This window comes from Oratosquilla oratoria, chromosome 38 (assembly GCF_046742065.1).
Source record: "Oratosquilla oratoria isolate Oo_2021 chromosome 38, ASM4674206v1, whole genome shotgun sequence".
Classification (NCBI taxonomy): Eukaryota; Metazoa; Arthropoda; class Malacostraca; order Stomatopoda; family Squillidae; genus Oratosquilla; species Oratosquilla oratoria.
The window spans coordinates 12,458,787-12,484,878 of record NC_134814.1 but is presented as its reverse complement, the minus strand read 5'-3'; the positions used below and the strand labels follow the sequence as shown (position 1 = coordinate 12,484,878).

Here is a 26,092-nt window from a genome sequence, read left to right as displayed (position 1 = left end):
GGTGGGGATGAAATGGGATGAAGTGGAATTATGCATTTTGACTTTGGCTACCTCCTTTGTAAGGGGGAAAAAGCCCTTGTTATATATATGTATGTATGTGTTTATGTTTTTTCATTTACTGAAACAGTAAATGCTGTGTTATGTTATATCTGTTTTCATCCAACTCACATCAAACCGGTACAAAAATGATATGAACTGAAGCTTCTCTGGGGGAAGAAGCAATCGTTCAAGATTTTTATTCATTTGCAATGATTTTTGATACCTATCCTTTGTAAATGGCAAGGACTGAGTGTACAATACTTAAAAATCTAACTTGCTACATATGGGATGCTCTGAAAATTCTAATGTGAAACCATTCACAATGTACTGAAATAGGCACTGACCACAATAGGCATTACTCTGTGACTAAAAACTCTCAACTCACTTTGTCCGGGATGGTCCTTGGCACAAGTAGCATCTCTGCATAACGTGCACAGTTCATCAGGGTGTTGAAGGTCCTTAAGCTTGCACTTTGCAGGAATGCCAATTGCAAGGCCATTCCTTCTTCATCGATCAACTCCGGACTCTAAGAATATAAGAACATACGAATGAAGAAGAATGCAAAAGACCATATGGCAATTCCATCTCAATTATCATGAGTCATCCCCATCCATAAAGTCTATTCCATTCATTGACCACTCTATTGGTAAACCAGTTTATGCCTATTTCCTTCTCAAATCTAAATTTGTCCAATTTAAATCCATTACTGTGAGTCCTGCCCTGTTGTCTTAATATGATGACTGGTTTTGCATCACCCTTGTTAAAGCCTGTGAACCACTTGAACACCTCTATTAGATCACCCCACACTTCATCTTTCCAGAGAGTGTAAGTTAAAGTGTCTAAGTCTGTCCTCATCAGGTAAATTTCTGAGCCCATGTATCATTTTTATCATTCTCCTCTGTACTGATTCTAGTGAATTGATATCCATTCTATAGGACAGAGACCAAAACTGTACTGCAAAGCCAAGGATAGGTCTAACACCAATTAGTTTGATAACTACCTCTACATTTTTATTCGTAACCATCCTAGCAGTGAAGCCTAATGGTGTGTTAGCTCTATTCTTGGCTCTAACACAGTGTTTCCTGGATATAAAGTCAGGACTCACTAGAGCTCCTAAGTCTCTCCAACACATACTGCATTTTGATATACAAAAGTCCATTTACCACTTCACCAACCATGTGAACAATTTAAGATCCTCCTCCAGAACCTCAGTGTCTTCTCCTGACCTAATCAGGTATCTTATTTTATTGTCACCTGCAAACTAACATCATTATCAATCCCATTGTTCAAGTCATTTATGTACTTAACCCTTGAACCACATCGCAGGGAGATTTTCTCCCGCGCACATGCACACACTTTTCGTTGAGTGATTTTACCTTACTTTGCATTAAATCACGTACAGGGTTAACATAAAGTACTAATTAAGTTTACATATTATCATTCTAAAGTTTAAGAGTTACTCTTTCAATGTTTATTTTATAATAAACCTGTTTTGAAGTTAAGCATGTTTTTTTTTTTCCAAAAAAGGGTAAAATTCTCCTGGCGATGTGGTTCACGTTTGTCAAAAACAGCAATGTGGTTCTAGGGATAATGAACAATAAGAGACCCAAAACTGAGCCCTGGAAACTCCACTAGAAACACTCCCACATTTGGATTTTACACTGTTTATGGTGACCTACTGTTTTCTGTCACTGATCTACGCTCTAATCCACTGAAATGTTTTTCCTCCTATGCCATGGGCTTTGACTTTATTGGTCTCTGGTGGGATACCTTGTCGAACACTTTAATAAAATCAAGGGAAATACCATCGTAACTATCATTGTTATCTGATGCCTCAAAGACATTAGTGTAAAAAGACTGAGGATTAGTTACAAATGACTTACCCTTGGAGAACCCATGCTGTGAGTCACAAATCAAATCATATCTCTAGATTTGATCTCTTAAAAAATAAAAACAGGAATTTAAGAGAGGCAGAAAGGAAAAATTTGAATGTGTTTAAGATGAAAAGTCTGAGAAGTATGGTAGGGGTTACTAGGTTGAATAGAGTGAGAAATAAGGTGAGGAGGAGAGTGACAGTGGAAAAGGAGATGGCAGATAGGGCTGATGAAAGATTACTGGGATAGTTTGGACACATGGAAAGAGTGAGTGATAAAAGATTAGTAAAAAAGATGTAGTAGGTAGAGGAGGAGGGAGTGACCTTGAGAGGATGATTGAGGATGAGATGGATGATGGCTGGGGTGAAGAGGGAGTTGAGAGGGAGTTCCATCCTATCCCCCACACTCTTTAACCTATATAGGCACAATATACTCACACCCAACACCGCAGAAATACAAATATCTTCTTATGCAAATGATGTAACAATTACATGAATACATCGTAACACAGAGCCATAGAAATACTACAACAATACTTCAATACTCAACACCTGGTTCACTACAGACTCAAAATAACCACAACCAAATCCACAGGCACACTTCTCACCTACTGGACAGTATAACATAAATACATACCACACCTCTTTATCAACAACACCCTCGTACCACAAACACATTCACCCAAGATTCTTGGTGTAACATACCATACATCCATGTCATTCAAACAATACATCACAAACATGTACACCTAGACTCAACGTACTTAAATCACTTGTAGATACAACATTCAGACACAAGGAAACTACCATTACAGTATACAAGCAATACATATGTTCAGTGTTGGCTGAATTATGTGAGCCCTGCATGGCTCCTAACCTCATTGAGACACACCACAACACTCTGCAGACTAAGCAGAACAAAGCCCTAAAGGCAATTACAGACTGCACAAATACAACATCCACAGACCATCTACACCATGAAGTGAAAGTCCTCAAAGTCAAGGATCACCTAGACATGTGAGGCACACATACATTTGCTGCAGTCCCCACAAAAACAGCCCACCCATTACACCACATGGCAGAACACCCACACATGCAAAGAAATATCAAAACAATACCCAAATACTCTCTTCTCTTTCTCCACAACCATTAGACACCAGCCTCCAGAAGGATATACATGATCATATCATTTACTGCTCTAATGGGGGGCCAATATAGTCATTGGATGCCAGTATTGGGTGAGCTCCATAACTGGACCCAAAACATCAACTGAATGGCGCAGACCCTGAGTCCTACTCCAACCTCCACGTGGTACCCCCTGGATTCCAACCAAAAGGAGAGGGCGACTGCAGGTGCTTGGTGCAGTATAACCAGGCTTGCTCCAGGCAGGAGGGGACTCGTCAGCCATGGTCAGCTGCCCACCTAGGAGAGGGAAACTCCAATAATGAACCCACGGGCAGGAGGGGCTCGTCAGCCTGGTTGGCAACTTGCCTAAGAGAGGGAAACTCCGATGTCAAACCTACAACCTGAGGACCTTGCTGTCACCGTCCCAGCTTGCTAGGCCATGGCAGATGAACCTCGCATTTAAAGGGTGGAGCCAGTTTGCGCACACTGCACTTCATCTAAAACTCCCCGGTGCAGACCAAAGGACACATCCATGTTCCATGACCAACCCCCCACCCCAAAAAAGACCTGCAGTGATGGGAAAGGGGCAAAAGTGGCAGGTGGAAGATGTCACTGGAAGCTGTAGTCTCTATCCTGCATGTAGGCAGCTCAGGACTTTGGTGGCCTGGTTGTCAACCCAGAGGCGATAACACCACTTGGCAGCATCCTGAGCAACCAGGCAGCCCACATGTAGAGGGGTGGTAGAAAAGGTTCGCCTAAACAAAGTTTGTCTCCCCTACACCCATTTTGAGGTCAATGGGCATATTCAGAGTGGTCAAACAAACATGGAGGTAAATTTAAAGAAAAGTAAGCAGGACTTGAAAGTCTCCTGCTGGAATGTCAGGACCATGTTTGATGAGGCTGACAGCAACTGCCCGGAACTTCATTCCACTCTCATAGCTCATGAACTTTCCCATCTCAACATTGATATAGCAGCCCTCAGCGAGGTCCACCTCACTGACGAGGGCAGCCTCAAAGAACACGGTGCTGGCTACATCCTCTTCTGATCTGGGAAACCATCAACTGAAAGGCACCTATTGGGCATTGGGCTTATGGTGAAGAACTCCATCACCTCCAAACTGGAAACATTATCCATGGGTCACTCAGATTGCATCATGTCCATGCGCCTACCACTGGAAAACAAACAACATCTCACGCTCTTCAGTGTCTATGCCCTAACTCTACTGGCAGATACTACAGTGGCAGCTTAAAACTATATTGTAAACATTTCTTTAGTGCTTTTCATATTTTGGATGCTATTTTGAACTTGAACACTTGAAATTTCTGGCTAGCCAGTTTCATGGCATTGTGTGTTTGTTTTCTCTCCTATTTTCTCCCTTTTGCACGCAAGTCACCCAAGTGACTTTATTCAGTGCCATTGGACCAATTAATACCAGTGACTTGAAACAAAATTTTGCGTGCTTGGTGCACGAACAGTTTTCTTTAGATGCACCAAGTGTTTTTTTTTTTTGTTTTTTTTTTGTGGTCCCACATGGTTTTCCTTTTGACATTGTGTCAGCTCTGAACTTTATACCGTAATCATCTCCATTCATCACTGGATCGCTTCTTGTTCCTGAGTGCATCGCTTGTAAATCTGTTGCCAGATGGACCAGGATTTCTAAACAATATCATCTCTGGGCAATCCTGTCAGCCAGTGAATTATGTTTGTTGCTTCCTCTAGTGACTGGCCCTTTTTAAGTATTTTTCATTGTACTCAGTCTTGTACTATTTTTTTTCTGCATGCAATGCCATATTATATTGTGGTTATAGTGAATTAATATAATTACATTTCTAGCCAGGCATGGCCTTGACAGCCATGTTTGTTTCCATTGTGACGTCGTTTCATGATGGTCATGTTTTCTTTGTTTATAAGAAATTTGTTTTTCTACAATTCTTTCATTATAAATATTGTAATTGTGATTCATAGTGTAGGGTATTCAAGTGCCTTAATTGTGAATAGTTGTATTAATAACATTTTTGCTTTGTATCAGAGCGAATATTGTTGTTTATGTTCTTTCAGGTCATTCTTGTTATTTGATGAGCAATTCATTGAGTTTGCCATTATCAATTATATGTATTTTCTTTGTTTTGTCTTTGATATTACTACAAAATGGGTTGTTATCTTGTACCTCTTTTAATATGTCTAAACAGAAGGTACCGTCCTTTCTTCATTCCCCAAATCCATCTGCCACAATGGCTCATACTTTCACATTATTACATCAGGATCCTTCTGTTCTTAAATTTTCTGGTGATGATCCTCAATATAAAGCTATTGATTTTATTCACTAGTGCAAAGATTGTATTGTAAATACTAATGTTTCAATGGGGTCTGAGAACATTTCTTTCAAGAGGTCACAGCTTGTGCCTAATTCTTTGGCTTCTGAGATGTTATCTGCTTCGTGTCTCGACCCCAAGCCATTGGATTAAAATTATGATCTATTGAAATCTAATTTCCTTATTTTTTTCTGATACCCCTGTAGGCAATTCCTTTCAATGGTGTTTTAAGCTGGCTGATGTTCTTACATCCAAATTGGGCACCCTTGACTATAGGCGTCCTCAAGTTGTAGTTGAAGTCTTAGATTCTCTCTCCCATTCAGAGTGAATTGATCATGGCACTATCTCTTTAGATAGGTTCCACCTTATTTTAAAGTTTCTTTTATACATTATTTTACTGACACATTTTGAGAGGAGAGCTGCCTCTTCTCTCAGCTATAAGACAGATGAGACCCTACTATCTTTTGCAACAAGGCTTGCATGTAAATTTAGGGAAGTGCCTTCTAATTCCTTGTGTATTAGCAATGCTCAGCAACATGCCAATGTTCCTAGCTCTCCTCCTCCACCCCCTCAGTCTTCAATTCCTACTCACAGCTCCCTTTCCTCTACATTTACCCCTCCTGTACTCACATGTTTGCTTTTTCCAAATTCCATTATACTACATTTCTTGATGTTGAAATTCAGATCACATTTCTGACTCCCTTTCCAGATTTTGTCCAGGTTTTCTTGTAGTGATTTGTAATATTCCTCTGTACTTACTCTCTTCAGTAGTTTTGCATCATCTGCAAAGTTCATATAACATTTCACACCTTCATCCATGTCATTTATATATATGGCAAACATTATTGGAGCCAATACAGAGCCTTGTGGGACTCCATTTATCATTTCTTCCCAATTTGAGTTCTTGTCTCTAAGTACCACCCTCATTTTTCTCCCATTCAAGAAATGTTTCATCCATTCCAATAACTTTCCTTGTATTCCACATATTGTTTCGATATCTTTAGTAGCTTTTTGTGTGGTACTTTGTCAAATGCCTTTTGCAAATCTAAGATGGCACAATCTGCCCAACTGTCCCTTTCTTGAATTATTTCTATTAGCCTCTCAAATAAAAGCAATCAAGTTTGTGGTACATGATCAGTATTTTGTTCTCCTCCAAATCTTTAATCCATTTACTTTTGATTAGTTTTTCACATATTTTTGCTATTGTACTTGTAAGGGAGACCAGTCTATAGTTGGTTGGATTTTCTTTGTCCCCCTCCTTTGTATATTGGTGCAATATTTGTATTTTTCCAATCTTGTAGTACTTTTCCTTCTTTGAGTGAGAAATCAATTGTCTTGTGTATTTTGTCCATTAGTTCATCTATACATATTTTCAATATCCAATTTGCAATCTCATCTGGCCTGTGTGACTTTCTGACATCAAGGTTTTTTATTTAGTCACTTATTTCTTTCTGTCTCACTGTTATTTTTTTTTCGTTGCAGGGGATCTTTCTGTCCTTCCTCCCAATTTTGTGAGCTTTCAATTGTGAATACAGATTTAAAATGTTTGATCATAATTTCAGCCATTTCTACATCATCTATATATTCTTTATTTCCTTCACACAGTTTCACTATTTCATGTTTGTCTTTTAGTTTGTCATTTACATATCTGTAGAATAGTTTAGGTTGGTCCTTGCATTTTTCTATTATGTCTTTTTCATTGTTTCTCTTTTTTTCCTTGCATATTTTTACATATTCATTTCTTAGTTTGTATATTTGCCATTGGGTATTTTTTGTGTGTGTGTTTTTTCCATCTTTTCCAGGCTTTGTCTCTTCTATCTTTAGCTTCACTACACTTTTTGTTATACCAACACTTTATGTATATCCTTTTTTGTTTCTTCTTTGGTACATATTTATCTGTTCCCTCCTTGTATTTTTCTTTTAATATGTTCCATTTCTCTTCCATCTTTGTTTCTTCATTTAAGAAATTTTCCCAGTTTTTTGAAGTCTGTTTTGTTGTACATTAATCTTCCATCTGCAGATGATTAAAGTGGCTTTTCACTATATAGTTGAAGAGATGATGAAAAAACTTATTGAAACTTGATCCATTCAAGACTGGAATATGCATCAGTAGTATGGTCCCCACACAGAGTGAAGGATATAAGCAATATCAAGAGAATACAAAGAACAGCAACAAAACTTGTCCCCACCCAGGCAGACAAACCATATCAGGAAAGACTAATAGTACTGCGTCTGCCAACTTTGAAAGATGGGAGAGAAAGAGGTGATATGATTATAGTATTCAGATAATTAAAGGGGATGGATTACATTGAAAAGGAGATCTCTTGACTAAGGATAGGAGGGCTTTAAGAGGTTATGGGGACAAATTAAGAAAGACCTAATGTCTAAAGGATGTGAAGAAATATGGTTTTCCATATAGAAATATAAATACTTGGAATAACTTAGCAAGTGATACAGCCCAAGCTGGAACAATACAAGAATTCAAATCTAAAAATGATATTTAGAAAGTAAGTATGTAGATTAAGGAGAGATCTATACATGAATTTGAGGCTACATATGTTAAATTGAAGAGTAATGGGACCCAAAAAGTATTGCCCCTTTCCTGTATACTCCATTCCCTGCTACATGCAACCTTGAACACTTAAAACTATTTTGAATTTTTCCTTTATTCTTTTCTATCAATCAAATACCCAATCTATCTGTACAGCAGATAGAATCATGCAAGCAATTTCTCATTTTTAATTAAATGTTTTAGTAATTACCTGGCTGCACATTGTGTTTGATGGAGCTTGGGGCTCTTGTCGATCGTTTACTCTACCCGTCACTTCATCCATTATAGATGTCACAAGGTGGTTTGTCAAGGATTCAACTGTTCTCCCTGCACCATCTCCACTGTTTCAGAATAAGAGGACATAACTATGATGTAAAATTAAGTGCAAGATTTTTTTTATTCATTCAACTTCATTTCTGGAGATTAAAAAAAAATATATATATATATACAAACACACACACACATATATAAACAACATACTAAATCCAAGGCAGTTTGGATTCAGACAAGGACAATCATGTGTCACCAATTCAATATGTTTCTATTCAAGGCTAATAGATATAATACAAGAAAGAGATGGATGGGCTGATTGTGCATTTCTAGACCTAAAAAAAGCTTTTGACAAAGTACCACATAAAAAGTTACTTAAGAAATTACAAACTGAAGGAGGAATACAGGGCAAACTGCTTAAATGGATGTAAGACTTTTTGCAAGAAAGAAAAATGAGAGTACTGATAAGAGACAAACACTCTAACTGGGATGAAGTAATAAGCGGTGTTCCACGAGGAACAGTTTGGGCCCCAATAATGTTTGCTATATATATTAATGATATGGATAAAGAAATTGAAAGTTACATGAGCTTCTTTGCAGATGACACAAAACTGTTAAAAAATGTGAACACGGAAGAAGATTGTGAGTCACTACAGAGTGATCTCAATAAAGTATGGGAATGGAGTAGGAAGTGGGAGATGGAGTTCAATACAAAAAAGTGTAGTATAATGGAATTTGGAAAAAAGCAAAAAAAGAATAGAAGGATCATATAAATTGGGAGAAGAAGGAATAAAAAAAAGTAGAAAATGAGAAGGACCTGGGAGTCATTATTATGAATAATATGTCACCTGAGAAACATATAAACAAGATTTTTGGAGAAACTTATAATTTAATAAGAACAATCAAAGTGGCATTTACGAAAGAATACAAAGAGCAATTACAAAATTGGCACCAACACTCTCAAAACTATCATATGAAGAGAGACTAGCAAAACTTGAGCTACAGACACTAGAGCAAAGAAGAGAGAGAGGAGATTTGATAACTATTTACACAATCATGAAAGGCATAGAAATTATTGATAGAGAGGATCTAATAAAATGGGATGAAAGAAATACAAGAGGACACGGAAAGAAAATCAAGAAAGACAGCTATAGAAGAGATCTGAAAAAGAAGTTGGCACCAACTCTCTCCTAATTACCGTATTTTTTGTACCATAAGGCGCGGAAAAAATCCTTAAAATCGGCCAAAATCGGGTGGTGCGCCTTATCGTGCGGTGCGCCTTATGTGTGGCTTCAGTGCAAAAAAAATGCCTCGGATAGTGACGTACTATTTTGACACATTTCGTAGCTAGCCTGCCGACAGTGACAGTGCATGATAGGCCTAGCAAAAGTTACAACCAAGTTATAACCAAGATGCATGTATCTTGACAAGAAAATAGTGAAAACTTGGACAGTTTTCGGGTCCATGCCACAGCATTCATTCACGCTATCATGGCTATGACATGATAGCGTCCACGACATAGATAGCCATTTTGCATTGGTATAGTCTCGCTCCACTCAGACTGTAGTCATTTGGGTACCTTTTTTAGTTTCGATCATGGGCGCAATATAGCAATATAAAATTAATTATTAATTTTGTAAATTAAAATGTATTAACATAATATGCAATTTTGTGGGCGGAAATGAAAATCAAAAATACCTTGCTACAAGCAAATATGCTAATGAACGAAGTCGGTGGCATAGGATTGGGACGCCAACGTCTCTCACGACGACGACAACGAGGACGAGCCGGATGACATTTAATTTGCAGGTAATGATTTATTAAACACAGGTTAGGTTAGGTTAGACGAATTTATCACCCTTTCATATCTTCGACGTCGGCATCTATCATAACAAACATGGCGTACCATTTGTCCGACACGACTTCGTTACTTACGAAATCTGTTTCAGCACATTTTTTGTTTTTTATTTCCGCTCACAAAATTGCATATTACGTTGATACATTATAATTTACAAAATTAATAATTAACTTTTCATTGCTATATTGCGCCCATGGTCGAAACTAAAAATTTATCTTCATTTGTAATCTTGTGTTTTTAAGTGAATAGAGAGTTCCGGGAATAAAACTGCTAATGTTGGTTTTATTCCCCACAATTATCGTAACATGTTTGTTGCTTTTTAGGAGTATTGACAGGGCAGACCGTCCATGGAGGTGGTCTGATTTCACTGACCAAAATAAAAATATATATAATTTATTTTTGTAATTTTGCTCAATCCCAACCAATTTTTCTCATTTAACAACGAAAATGTTGTTCTGAATGCACTCACATAAGCATGATTATCCGATGATGAGACCAGGTGCGCCTTATGGTCAGGTGCACCTTATGTAAGGACAGGGAATAGCAAATTACGGGTGCGCCTTATGGTATGAAGTGCCTTATGGTCCAAAAAATACGGTAATATACAAAGATTGTCCTAATTGGAACTACCAACTCTGGAACAAAGAAGAAAAAGAGGAGATCTGTTGACTATTTATAGAATCATGAAAGGAATGGAAATCCTAGATAGGGATGATTTATTAAAATGGGACAATGAAAAAACAAGAGGACACAAAAGGAAAATCAGAAAGGATAACTATAGAAGAGATCTGGAAAAAAAAAACAGCTTCCCACATAGAGTGCTGGATGCCTGGAATAAATTAGATAAGGAAACAGTGTGTGCAAACACTATTCAAGATTTTAAGAAAAAACTTGATGCTGAAAGATACAAAGATGGGTCACCACAAGCACTCCCTTCCCGTATAATACAACTAGGTAAATGCAGGGTCTTGGCATGTAGTGAGATTTTCCACATTAATTGTTCCATTATCATGGTTTCCATTATTATAGTTGTCCTATGCAGGGCTGTAGCCATGGGGGGCTATGGGGGACTTTGTCCCCCAAAAATCCAATTAGACTCCCCAAATTTATTTTTACTCATATATATGTATGTATATATATATATATATATGTATATATATATATATATATATATATTTATATATATATATATATGTATATATATATATATATACATACATACATACATATATATATATATATATATATATATATATATATATATCTATATATATATATATATATACACATACATGTGTGTGGGCCCAGTGCAGCAGCAGCCCCCCTAAAGCAAGATTAGCCCCCCAAAATTTAATTCCTGGCTATGGCCCTAGTCCTATAACACCAATTATTCACAATAATGGAGGGTTGAATGTTATGGTAATAACATGGTAAGAGGGAAAGAGTAAAAGGATTGAGTGAAATGAGAATGAACTGGGTAAAGATTTCTCTCCCACATGTCTAATCACATTGTAGGAAATGGCATACAGGCTGAGAAGAGGAGAGGGAAATAAAATTAAATGTAAAAAGGGAGCATGTTAAATGCAAAGATGTTTGTCAATTCCTTACAACAATAAGGCCTAAAAGCATTAATGGCCATCTATACTGATCAACCTCAATGGCTCAGGAAGTGATCTGTCACTTCACTTTGATATTTGTGTTATTCAGAAAGTAAAATTTGACCTTAACCTTGATCCTTTAAGTGGTGTTGATGATGAAGAAGGACCAGAATTGGTGCTCCCTGCAGAGGTAGCAGAGGTTGGCAAAGGAGGAGGCTCATGAGGAATATGTGGAGACACTAGGCTACCTGCTACTGAGGACATATTGGATTGTACTTCATCTGTGACTTGGTTGTATGACACCTTGGGAAAATGAATCTGGAAGAGAATGATACATGCAAATATGAAATTCATATGTACACTTAAAGTCCTCTCATCCCTAATCAAGAGATTTCCTCTGTCAATTTAGTCTATCCCCTTTAGCAACCTGAATAATGTAAACAAATCACTTTTTTATCTTTGATGTTTCAATGTTGGGAGGTCCAATGCTTTTGGTCTCTCCTCAAATGGTTTATCTGCCAGGCTGAGGACCAGTTTGGTTACTATTCTTTCTTTATATTCTCTCAATCTTGCTTAGATCCTTCACTCTGTGTGGGGACCATACCACTTGATTTTAGAATATATTTCCCCACTGTCCTGAACCCATTGACTGATGGAAAGGGAGGTAGAAAGAGAAATACAAAACCAAAGATCTGTTACCAAAATATGAAAAAGTTAGAATTCTGGTTATTGCCAGAAAAATGGCACCCCTGTTATTACATCATAATGATATACATTTTTTTCAACTATGAACAGTCAAATGTTGTGAATTAAAAAGCTGCAAATATTAGGAGGCACCTGTGTGATCTAAACTAGTGGTTCTTAACTCCTGGGTCGTGACCCAAAGTTGGGTTGCCAAGCCGTTTGAATGGATCCTCAAGGATTTCTGGACTTATTATTTTCCCAATATTCCCAATGAAAATAATACTGTATCCGAATACCTAAATCATTAATATCTAAGCATAACATTAGAGAGATGATTTAACCAAGTACAATAATTTTAAAATCTAACTGAAACTAAATGTTTTAGAGGGTATGGGTTGCCATGGTCTATCTAGACAGGATTTTGGGTCACTGCCAATAAAGGTTAAGAACCATTGATCTATACCCTTTAAAGCCAGCATATCAATATTTGTATATACAGTCAGTCAGAATATGTTGACACTCATGGTACTTACCTCTTGAGTTAAACCAGCTAATCTCATGATTTGTGTAATAATTGATGCAGTTATTCCTGTTAGTTTGTTCATATCAAACTGTGAAGGTTCAATAGGTTCTAGATGATTCATCTGAAAATCACTTATGCTCATGTCCCCATCACACCATTGGACCTGTAACCAAGAACAATTTTATTTAAAATTTAATAACAATATTCTTTAAAATTAATATGTTCAAACAGAAAAACAAACAAATTAAACCCTGTAGTATCCTACAATCATAAGCAATGCAGCAAGACACAACAGGGCCAGTTACTAATGTGGTTCAAGACAGAGAAGGATGGGTGGTCTTTCTATATTTTGACTTGGAAAAGACCTTTGATAAGGTGTGACACAAGAGATTGAAATGGAAACTGGAAAATATCAAAGGCCTCAGTGGAAACATACTAGAATGGATAAACAATTTTTAAAAGATATATAAGAACAGTAGTGAGACATGAAAAGACAGAATGGAGAAAAGTAACCAGCAGTTACAAGAAAGAACCAACTAATTATATATCAGTCTCACTAACAAGCACTGTAGCCAAAATTTGTGAGAAAATTATCAAGAATAAATGGGTAAGACACCTGGAAGACAACACTATAATAAATCCAAGACAATTTGGGTTCAGACAGGGAAGATCGTGTACCACAAATTTAATCTGTTTTTACTCAAGACTAATAGATATAATACAAGAAAGGGATGGATGGGCTGATTGTGCTTTCTTGGACTTACAAAAAGCTTTCGACAAGGTACCACACAAAAAAATAAATTTTTATTATTATTTTTTTTTTAATATAGGAGGGATACATGGCAACCTACTAAACTGGATGGAGGACTTCCTGAATGGTAGAAAGATGAGAGTAGTACTCAGAGAAAAATATTCAGGTTGGAAGGAGGTGATTAGTGGAGTACCGCAAGGATCTGTATTGGCTCCAATAATGTTTGCTATTTATGTGAATGACATGGATGATGATGTGGAATGTTACATGAGCTTCTTTGCAGACGATGCTAAATTGTTGAGGGAAGTAAAAACTGAAACGGATTGCAAATCACTACAGGAAGACCTGAATAAGGTTCGGAAGTTTTTTTTTTTTTTTTTATTATATAGGTTTATTCAACAATATTAAATACAATTAGACATACATATATACATTTTTTTTTTTTTTTACAAAATTGGTAGTTGGTACAAAATTGGTACAAAATTGGAAGTGAAGTCAGAAATGGGAAGTGGACTTCAACATTAAGAAGTGTAGTATAATGGAGTTGGAAGAAAGAAAAAAACAGAATATCAGGACAATATAGAATTGGAACTAAGGAGGTAAAGAAAGTGGGATCTGAAAATGATCTGGGAATAATTATCTCAAATGATTTGTCCTCTGATAAACAAATAAACAAATTTGTCAAAGAATTCTATAACTTGCTAAGATCAATAAAAGTGGCATTTACCTATTTGGACAAAGAAATGATTAAAAAAATATTAGTTACACTGATAAGGCCTAGACTAGAATATAAGGCGACACTGTGGTCACCCAGTACCAAAAAGAATATAAAGAAAATTGAAAGAATCCAAAGAGCAACCACAAAAATGGCTCCAACACTTTCAAATTTGTCATATGAACAGAGACTGGCTAATTTGGAGTTACTGACTTTGGAGCAAAGAAGAAAGAGGCGACCTACTGACTATCTACAGTATAGAATCATGAAGAGCACAGAAACAATTGATAGAGAGGACTAGCTAATTTGGGACAAGGAAGACATGGAAAGAAACACAAAAAAGATAGTTATAGAAGAGATCTCAAGAAGAACAGTTCTCCACACAGATTGGTGGACACTTGGAACAAACTGGATGAAACAGTAATGTGTGCAAAAGCCATTCATGAATTTAAGAGCAAACTAGACACTGTGAGATACAAAGGGAGGGCACCACAAGCATAGTTCCCCTTCCTATAAAATACAACTAGGTAAATACTAGTTGCTGAAAGATACAAAGATAGGTCACTACAAGCATAGCTCTCTTCCTGTGTAATACAATTGGGTGAAAGAAATACATATACTATTTATGTGAATAACATGAGGGTGTGGAGTGTTATATGAGCTTCTTTGCAAATGACACAAATCAGGTGAGGAGAGTACTGAAATGGAGTGTGTCACTGCAGAGAGATCTGAAAAGGGTCTGGGAATGGAGTCAGAAGTGGGAAGTGGACTTCAACATAATGAAATGTAGCATAATAGAATTTGGAAAAAGTAAAAATTGGTGCAAAGGAAGTAAAGAAAGTGGGATCTGAAAAATACCTGGGAGTAATCATTACAAAGGACATGTCCCCAGATAAACTGATAAACAAAATTGTCAGAGAAACCAACAACTTGCTAAGCTCAATAAAGGTGGCTTTTATTTACTTGGATGAAGAAATTGTGAAGAAAATATCAGTAACACTGATAAGGCCAAGACTGGAGTATGCAGCGACACTATGGTCACCCAGCACCAAAAAGAATATAAGGAAAATTGAAAGAATCCAGAGAGCAACTACGAAGATGGCCCCAACACTTTCAAAGATGTCACATAAAGAGAGATTGTCAAAAATAGCATTACCGACTCTGAAACAAAGAAGAGAATGAGGTGACTTGTTGACCATTTATGGAATCATGAGAGGTATGGAAGTCCTTGATAGAGAAGACTTACTAAATTGGGGCAAGAGAAATACAAGGGGACATGGAAGGAAGCTCAAAAAGGACAGTTATAGAAGAGACCTGAAAAAGAACAGCTTTCCCCACAGTGTGGCGGATATATGGAACAAACTAGATGAAACAATAGTGTGTGTAAGAACCATAAATGAATTTAAGAGCAATTTAGACACTGCAAGATACAGAGACAGGACACCACGAGCATAGCTCCCCTTCCTGTAAGATACATACATATACCAAAGCTTTTTCCCCCTTACAAGGGAGGTAGCCAAAAAGGAAGAGGCATAAAAGCACTCCCACCCATTCCATCCCTGAATACACTCCACACCCCTCCACCCTCCCTCTTATCTTAGCACCTCCTGGATGACGGGTCATCCCTGCACCTTGTCCACTGCCCTGGGTCAGAAGCTGTGTCGCAAGACACAGCACATCCACAGCAAGGCCGCTTCATTAAATTGGTGACCCCCCTCTCCGTCCCCCCATGCATAAAGGAGAAGACGGGGAGAAATCCCTTCGGGCTGCGTCAAAAATTTGCTCACACATACTACCTCACCCCCCATTCCACCTCATGCATCACAACATCATCCATATACAACCATTCTCCATTCACCCGTCTTCTGTCCTCTCTGGTCCTTCCTCAACAGACATTCCCCTCTTCCCCAAAGCCCCCTTCACCCCATCCATCCACCTCATCCTTGGACGTCCCTTCATGTTCACTCCCTCCACATCTGCCTTCCTTACCTCTTTTACTAGCTCCTGTAAGATACAACTAGGTAAATACACATGTCAGTTGTCAGCCTGTCAACACGTAATCAAGTGGCACTCCTGGGGACTACATTATAAATGAATAATGAGGGATGACTGTACAACAAAAAATATAGTGAGGCTAATGATAGAAGAGACAAAGCTTGGAAAAGATGGAAAAAATATAAAAAGAAAAAGAGAAAGTGGCAAACATATATCAAACTAAGAAAAGATTATGTAAAAATATGCAGAGATGAAAAGAGAAACTATGAAAAGGACATGATAAAAAAAATGCAAGGAACAACCTACACTATTTTACAGGTAAACTAAAGACAAACAAGAAATAGTAAGACTGCGTCAAGGGAATAATGAAAATAAAGAAGATGTAAGTAATGGCTGAAATTATGAACAAACAAAATCTGTATTTACAATTGAAAGTTCACAATATTGGGAGGAAATAGAAAGAGAAATATACCCACCAATGAAAGAAATAACTGTGACACAGAAGGAAATTAGAAACCAAATAAAAATCCTTGATGTCAGAAAATCACATGGTCTGGATGGAATTGCAAACTGGATATTAAAAGAATTCATTGATGAGTTGATGGATAAAATATACAAGATAACTGACTACTCACTCAAAGAAGGAAAGGTACCACAGGACTAGAAAAATGCAAATATTGTACCAATATATAAAGGAGGGGACAAGGAAAATCCAAGTAACTATAGACTCTCCCTTACAAGCACAATAGCAAAAATATGTGAAAAAGCTATAAAAAGTAGATGAGTTAAACTTCTAGAGGAAAAAAATATACTGAATCCAACACAATTTGGATTTAGACAAGGAAGATCATGTGCCACAAATTTGATTTGCTAACTCGAGACTAATAGAAATAATACAAGGGATGGATTGTGCTTTCCTAGATCTGCAAAAAAGCATTTGATAAAGTACTACACAAAAAACAGTTAAGAAAAATGGAATCAATTGGTGGTATTAAAGGAAAATTATTGGGATGGGTGAAAGACTTCTTGACCAGGAGAAAAATTATAGTAATTAGAGACAAATACTCAATCTGGGAAGAAATGATAAGTGGTGTCCCGCAAGGATCGATACTGGCTTCAATTATGCTTGCCATATATATAAATGACATGGATGAAGGTGTGGAATGTTATATGAACTTCTTTGCAGATGATGCAAGGATACTAAAGTAAATACTAAACTGGAGTTACCGACGCTGGAGCAAAGAAGAGAGAGAGAGGTGACCTACTGATTATCTACAGAATCATGAAAGGCACAGAGATACTCGATAGAGAGGACTTACTAAACTGGGACAAGAGAAACACAAGAGGACATGGAAAGAAAATAAAAAAACATAGCTACAGAAGAGAACTGAAGAAAAACAGTTTTCCACATAGAGTAGTGGACACTTGGAACAAACTGGATAATGAAATAGTATGCACAAAAACCATGAGTTTAAAAGCAAACTAGACACTGCAAGATACAAAGGCGGGACACCACGAGCATAGCTCCCCTTTCTGCAAAATACAACTAGGTAAAGTACAGAGGAAGATTGTGAATCACTACAGAAAGACCTAGATAAAATCTAGAAATGGAGTCAAAAGTGGGAAGTGAACTTTAACATCAAGAAATACAGTATAATGGAGTTTGGAAAAAGTAAAAATAGAATATCTAGGATATATAAAATTGGTGAAGAAGTCAAAAAAGTGAGCACGGAAAGTGACTTAGGAGTAATTATCAGCAAAGACGTGCCACCAGACAAACATATCAATAAAATAACCAGAGAATCCTTCCATTTACTAAGGTTGATGAAAGTGGCTTTTGACTATTTGGATGAGGAAATGGTAAAGAAAATATCAGTTACACTGACAAGACCAAGATTGGAGTATGCTGCAACACTATGGACACCCCGTACTAAAAAGATTATAAAGAAATTAGAAAGAATACAAAGAGCAATGACAAAGATGGCACCAACACTCTCCAAATTGACATACGAACAAAGATTGTCCAAATTGGAACTACCAACTCTGGAACAAAGAAGAGAAGGAGGAGATCTACTAACTATTTACAGAATTATGAAAGGAATGGAAGTCCTCAACAGAGATGATTTATTAAAGTGGGACAAGAGAAAAAAAAGAGGACATGAAAAGAAACTCAAAAAGAGATCTGAAAAAGAATAGCTTCCCATACAGAGTGGAGGATATCTGGAATAAGTTAGATGATGCAACAGTGTGTGCAAATACTCTTCAAGAATTTAAGAACAAACTTTTTTTTTCTTTTTTTTTGTGAGCAAAATTTGACGCAGCCCGAAGGGATTTCTCCCCGTCCTCTCCTTTTATGCAATGGGGGGACGGAGAGGGGGGGTCGCTGATTTAATGAAGCGGCCTTGCTGTGGATGTGCTGTGTCTTGCAACACTGCTTCTGACCCAGGGCAGTGGACAAGGTGCAGGAATGACCCGTCATCCAGGAGGTGCTCAGATAAGAGAGGGTGGATGGGTGTGGAGTGTATTCAGGGGTTGAATGGGTGGAAATGAATTAATGCCTTTCCCTTTTTGGCCACCTCCCTTGTAAGGGGGAAAAAGCCTTGGTATATGTATGTATGTATGTAAGAACAAACTTGATGCTGAAAGATACAAAGATGAGTCACTACAAGCATAGCTCCCTTCCCATATGATACAACTAGGTAAATACAAATTTGAGGTTAGGTATTACAAAATTGAAGAGTAGGAGACAAGACCCAATGAGTGTTGCTCATTTTCTGCAGACTACAATTAGGTAAATACATACACACACATCACAGCTCTTTGTAAGTTTAAAAACATTATCACTCTCAAAGTCACTGTTACTATTCAAGATTTTGTTCTGGCTTATGTGAGACTATTTTGTTCAGGTTAAGAGGGAACTTTTAGACTTACTGTGTAGAAAACTAAGATACAACATACCTTAACTGAACCATGTCCTGGTCTGACAGTGCCCAAAACCATCGCCTTCTTTCCAGATCCTTTTTGGATACACATACCACCAACTCGAAGACCTGTGTCAAGCCCTCCAATCACAGCTAATGCAGGCCATACTTCCTTACACAACTGTTCTAGATTTAGATCAAAAAGCAAGTTTTGCTTCTTGTTAGCAAACTTGTTCTCTGACTCTTTTGAAGTTTCTGACTTAGTGTCGTTTCCACTATCTTCTTCACTTTGAGGCAACTGGATTCTCTCCTCTTTATTTACATTGTGATCACCATTCAAGTCTTTCACATATGTACTTTCTTTACTTGTCTTCACATTGCTTTTTTTCAATTCCTCCTCTTTTTCAAACCTCTCATCTAAAGTAAGTTCTTGTTCTGCACTATCTAGCCCAGGACTATTGTTTAATCCTAGAGCACCATAGTCCCCTTCCCCATCACATTCTTCTTCTTCCCTGGTTTCATCCAGAATGTCACCACAGAAAACATCATTATTCCCCTGGCCTTCTTTTGGACTTGGAATAAGCTCCTTTGTCTGATTGAGCCTCTCAATAATACAGTCATTGATTTGCTGATTCCAATTGGTGGCATCATGGAGCTGGCGAATTAAAGTAATATGTGCTTCAACCATGACAGCAGCCTGGGGAGCACATAAAGGATCCCCAGGATCCAGATCACGTGGAGAGCCCCGTACTTGCATATCAACCATCTTCACTTTCTCACCAGGATTGGTGCTATAAAACATGACACAAGGGTAAAGTTCAGTGGCATCAATATTTTCAAAAGCTAACCGTGGCTCTTCTCCATTCTTTCCAAAACTAAGTGTTCTTGCTTCCATGTCTAAGACGACAGTAATGTAGTCTCCTTGTGTAAAACCCGGAAGAGATACACTAAGTTCACCATTATGGTACAAGTTTCCTGAATATGCCCTATAGAGCCACATATCTGATGTAGTTCTATGACTGTAATCTCTGACAGGATATTTTGAAACCCCAACACATGTTCCTTCATTGCCTCTGTTTTCCTTTACAATCAAAAACTTCCACTGATAACACCCTGAAGTTATTGGAGTTGTTCCTAAGCAGTAACCCCTTCCTCCAGGTCCATGCACCAGTGTATGTCCCCCTTCAACAGAGCAACAAGTTGACTTATCAGGATCAAATCCAACTTCCTGAACAGGAAGATTATCATCTGGAGAATCTGGACACATTTGGTCATCAACAATTTCAGGACTAGATAAACGAACTAAATGTTTCTGAAGTTCCATAACCAATTGACTTGCCTTAACATGTGCCAAAGCTTTTGGTATACTCCACATATTTGCAGCAAGCTGGGTGAATAACTGCCTAGCTACTTGTTCCCTTGCTTCTAGGTCTAACTGTGCAAAGGGTAATGTTATAGTTAAAAGGTTTAGGGCTAAAACTCTTGTTCTTACACTCATTACTTGTGGTAAAAGGCTTTCTCCTTTTTCACCAGTTATCTCTAACAAAAGCTTAACCCATGATTTCTCTCCAACAAGTTCCCTTACTCTCTCATTGACACACACTCGTCTGACAAATACTAGAAGGTCTCCAAGAGTAACTTCAAGATGTCTTCTTCTCTTTGCATCAGCAGCAAAACCAATATTCCTTGAAAGTATTCCAGTCAACTTTAACTTAGGCTTCTGTTTTGTCTCTTTTTTTGTATCATACATTTCTGTTTCTGCTCCAGATCTTTCCTCCTCCAGTTTTACTTCATCACAGATACCAACTGCAGGGCCTTGCATATTGTTGTCCTTAATGTGAATCTCATTTGCTTTTACAATATGAGCTACTAAAGCTTCAACTTGCATAAACAAAAGTTTCATTACTTGACTGAGTATGGATTTGCTTATATCATTTGCATAGTACCTGCAAAAGGAAAGTATATCAGAGACAACAAAATATACTAAAGATATAATTAATCATGAACAGAAAGCCAGAAAGCATGTGGCATTTTCAAAATGGAGTAATAAATATATCGCTGAAATGCAAAGATAACTGTAAAGTAAGATATCTTACCCAGTCAAAATAGTTAAAATTTGAAAGAGAGTATAAGTTGCATGAGGTAGAATATCTTTTGGTGATGGATGAGGAGTGTGCTTGGAAATCGGTGGATCATGGGGACAGCACATTTTAACCAAAGTGTCCAGAAGCCCCGAAGAAACAGCTAAACTAAGATCAGGTGCCTCATAATGAACACTAAGTGCAAAAAACTGTTAGTAGACATAATCTTTCACTCAATCCTGAAATATAAATTTCACTTCATTAGATAACTTCTCCTAAGTTAATCTGAACACTTGACATATAACTTCAAAAGTAGTGTCCCCCCTCACCCACATTTAGCAAAATCACCTTTTTCTTGTCCTTCATGCTGCACCAAAGATGAGACGAGGTGCATATAGATCATGTGAACAGTGTCACGTATCTGAAGTTGAGTACTAAAGTTGGCAGTTCGAACACCATCCAAATAATGAGCAGTTTCAATTTTCTGGGGTAATGTATACATAGTGCTGCTCCACAAGCTTTCAAGACCAAAGCAGCCTGTCATGACCTCATGATAAACCTAATGATATTGAGGATCAAAACAATGATTAATATTTTGCATAAAAAATAACTAAAGAAATAGAAGGAAAAGACAAACATATATATATACATATATATATATATATATATATATATATATATATATATATATATATATATATATATATATATATATATATATATGTGTGTGTATATGTATATACAGTAAACCCTCAATATATCAAACAAATTGGGGGAAGGTTTGGTCATTATGGTTGAAAGTTTGATATAATCAAAGATTTTATCATGTCAAACTTTCTGCACATATTGAACTTTGGGTCAGTTTATGAGATGGTTGTTTGGTATACAAAATGCTGCCACCAATTGCAATGAGCCTTTTGGAAGAAATATATATTCATTATATCAGAATCATTCTTTGTGAAATTCCATCTTATATAATTTAAAAATAAATCATATCAGAGTGTAGTTCAATGGAAAATGGTGTATGTTAAATCTGAAAATTGCTACAATGAGGTCTGATATATCAAAGGGTCTATACATCTAGATGAATATATATATATATATATATATATATATATATATATATATATGTATATGTATATGTATATATATGTATATATATATATATATATATATATATATATATATTTATAAAAATATATATATATATATATATATATATATATATATATATATATATATATATACATATACCAAAGGATTTTTCCCCCTTACATGGGGGGGTAGCCAAAAAGAACAAGACATAGAAACCATTCCCACCCATTCCAGCCCCTACATATTCCACTCCCCTCCATCCTCCTCCCTCCCTTTTATCTTGGCACCTCCTGGATGACGGGTCATCTCTGGATCCTATCCATTGCCCTGGGTCAGAAGTAGTGTTGCAAGGCACAACACATCCACAGCAAGGCCACTTCATAAATTCAGCGACACCCCCCCTCTCTCTGTCCCTTCATGCAGAAAAGGAGAAGACGGGGAAAAATCCCTTCGGGCTGTGTCAAATTTTTTCTCATACAGTACATATTTTCTCACCCCCCATCCGCCACCCACTCCCTTACATGCATCATAGCATCATCCATAAACAATCATTCTCCATTCACCCCTATCTTCTGTCAACCCCCATCCTTCTTCAACAGATATTCCCTCTTTTACAATACTCCTTTTACCCTATCCATCTATCTCATCCATGATGAGGGGGCGTCATATATATATATATATATATATATATATATATATATATATATATATATATATATATATATATATATATATATATATATATATATATATATATATATATATATATATATATATATATATATATACATATATATGATGAGATGGATGGATGGGGTAAAAAGGGCATTGGGAAAGAGGGGAATGTCTGTTGAAGAAGGAAGAAGACAGGAGATAGGTGTGAATGGAGAATAGTTGTGCATGTATGATGCTGTGGTGCATCGAAGGGAGTGGGTGCAGGATGGGGGGGTGAGGGAGTGTGTGAATGATATTTTGACACAGCCTGAAGGGATTTCTCTCTGTTTTCTCTTATTCTCCATGAGGGGATGAAGGGGGGGGGTGTCGCTGATTAAATGAAGCGGCCTTGCTGTAGATGTGCTGTGTTTTGCTGCATTGTTTTTGATCCAGGGCAGTGGGTGAGATGCAGGGATGACCTGTCATCCATGAGGACCCAAGAAAAGAGGAAGGGAGAGAGAGGTGGTGAATGGGAGTGAGTGTGTGGGAATGAAATGGGTGGGAGTGGATTCATGCCTTTGACTATGGCTACCTCCCTCGTATGGTGGAAAACATTGCTGTTGGTATGTGTATGTATGTATGTATGTATGTATGTACATGTATGTATGTACATGTATATATATATATATATATATATATATATATATATTATTATATATATATATATATATATATATATATATGTATATATATGTATATATATATATATATGTATATATATGTATGTATATATATATATATATACATGTATATATATATATGTATATATATATGTATATATATATATAAATATATGTAAAAAGTTATGCATATACACAGTACTCATCAAAAGTAAGCAGCACCCACCCCTTGTGGCAGTATATTCATGACAAAAATAGGTGTTGTACTATTCATTCACCCGACAATAGGAAGGCATTTTCTGAGGTGAAATGCTGTCACATTGGGTCAACAACGTGGAATGTGAAGTAGAATCCAGCCAGTTGCTCCCACACTCCTGTGGGAAGAACATTTATGGGTAACCCCTCTTTGGGATCTTGCCTTTTTTTCACATTGGTTTTCTTTATTTCCCTATGGTCTGTATTATCACAATGGCCTCTACAAAGGAATTAACTAAAGAAATAATAACTCAATTCATTGAACTCAAAAAGGCAGGCCATGAAACTAAGATATCAGTGAAATATTGACAGTAGCCAAGTCCAAAGTCAAGAGATACGTGGTGCAGTTTTGGAAGGGAAGAGGGCTGGAGATACTATCCCAGTAACCTGGTACAGGAGGTCCTAAGAAGACTTATACTTCAGATATTTTACTTTTGTTGGTGGATATGACTCTAAAGTAAACTTTATGATGTTGAAAACCTTTGGAGAAATCTTCTTAGGACACCCTATCCTAGGTTTCTGGGATGGTATCTTCACCCCTCCTCCCTCCTGAAATCACAACATGTATCTCTTGTTTTTGGACTTGGCCGCCTTCAACATTTAACTGATTTAGTTCCATGGCCTGCCTTATGTAGTCCAATGACTTGGGCAATTACATCTTTAGCTAATTCCTTTGTAGGGGCTATGTTAATGATACAGACCCTAGGGAAATGAAAAAAAACCAGTGTGAAAAAAGGCAAGGTCCTGAAGAGAGGGGTTACCACAGTAATGCAGGAGTGACTGGGTTCTCCCTCACATTTCACTCTGTTGGCCCAGCATGACAGCAGTGGGTTGTCAAATACATTCTATCTATATATTTTCACCTCAGAAAATGCTTTCCTATTTTTACTATGAATATGTGGCAACAAGGGGTAGGCACTGCATACTTTTGATGAGTACCATATATATATATATATAAATATATATATATATATATATATATATATATATATATATATATATATATATAATATATATATATATATATATATATATATATAATATATATATATATATATTTGTCTATTCAGTCATTTTCAGACACCTTGAAAATATCTGATAGACAAAAGTGCTCGGTCTCCTTTCTCTTATTTTCCTTGTGATTTTTCTGTATGTATATATATATGATTTTCTTGGAAGTATGTCTCAGACTGACAAGTGAAAAAGCACAATGATAAACAAAATATTGGTACATACTGATGGAAGCAATGAGCCACAAGTGTCATCAAGGTTTGGAACTTCTTTGCCACTGTCATTCTTTTCACCATCTTGTGAAGGTGTGAGAAGTTTTAGCATTAATTGTAATGCTTCCAAACGACTCTGAAAAAAAAGGTTACAAATAAATGAAGAAATGACCCTAACTGAAGGAATGTTCTTATCTGCTCCACAAATTATTTTGAGTGATTGTGGAAGGGTGGTCACTATATAATGAAGTAAAAGGCCACCAGTTTTAGAGTATTATTGTCTAGTGTGCTTTATTCCCTGTTTTTATATTTCTTTCTGTATCTTAATATTCTACAATGTCTTTGTAAACATGTACATATGGATTCTTTTTACTTAAATAAGGAAATGAGGAACCAGAGCTGCATTTAGGAAAGGAACAAAAATACATGGATTTTCAATATATGTGGGTCTCCTTCTTACCCTGTATTTACCTAATTATATTTACCTGAGTGATTAGAGGGCTCAGGGAAATGTCAATGTAATGGTATTGGGAGATCTCAATGCTAGAGTAGATGAACCAATAGATGGAGTAGTGGAGAAGTTAGTACTAGGTAAAAATTATTATGGACAGTTGATGTTGGAGATGTGTTTAGAAAGAGGGTTGATGATAGTAAACACAGTGAAATGGATAAAGTATTTTTTGAAGGGAAGTTACATGAGGACAGTAGTAAAGGTTACAATGTCAAAATGGAGAATGGTAACAAGCACAGTTCCACTGGGTTCAGTACTTGCACTGATAATGTTTCTTGTCTTGTTAATGACATGATTGAAGGAACATGATATACTAATATGTTAGTAGACGACACAAAAATCATGAGCGAAAAACAAGGAGGACTGAAGACTATTGC

At 36.8% G+C, this 26,092-nt stretch overlaps 1 pseudogene; it reads right to left on the bottom strand.

Moving 5' to 3' along the window:
* Positions 1-26,092, bottom strand: part of LOC143019798 (putative E3 ubiquitin-protein ligase HERC1) — a 245,512-nt pseudogene that overhangs the window by 86,549 nt on the left and 132,871 nt on the right.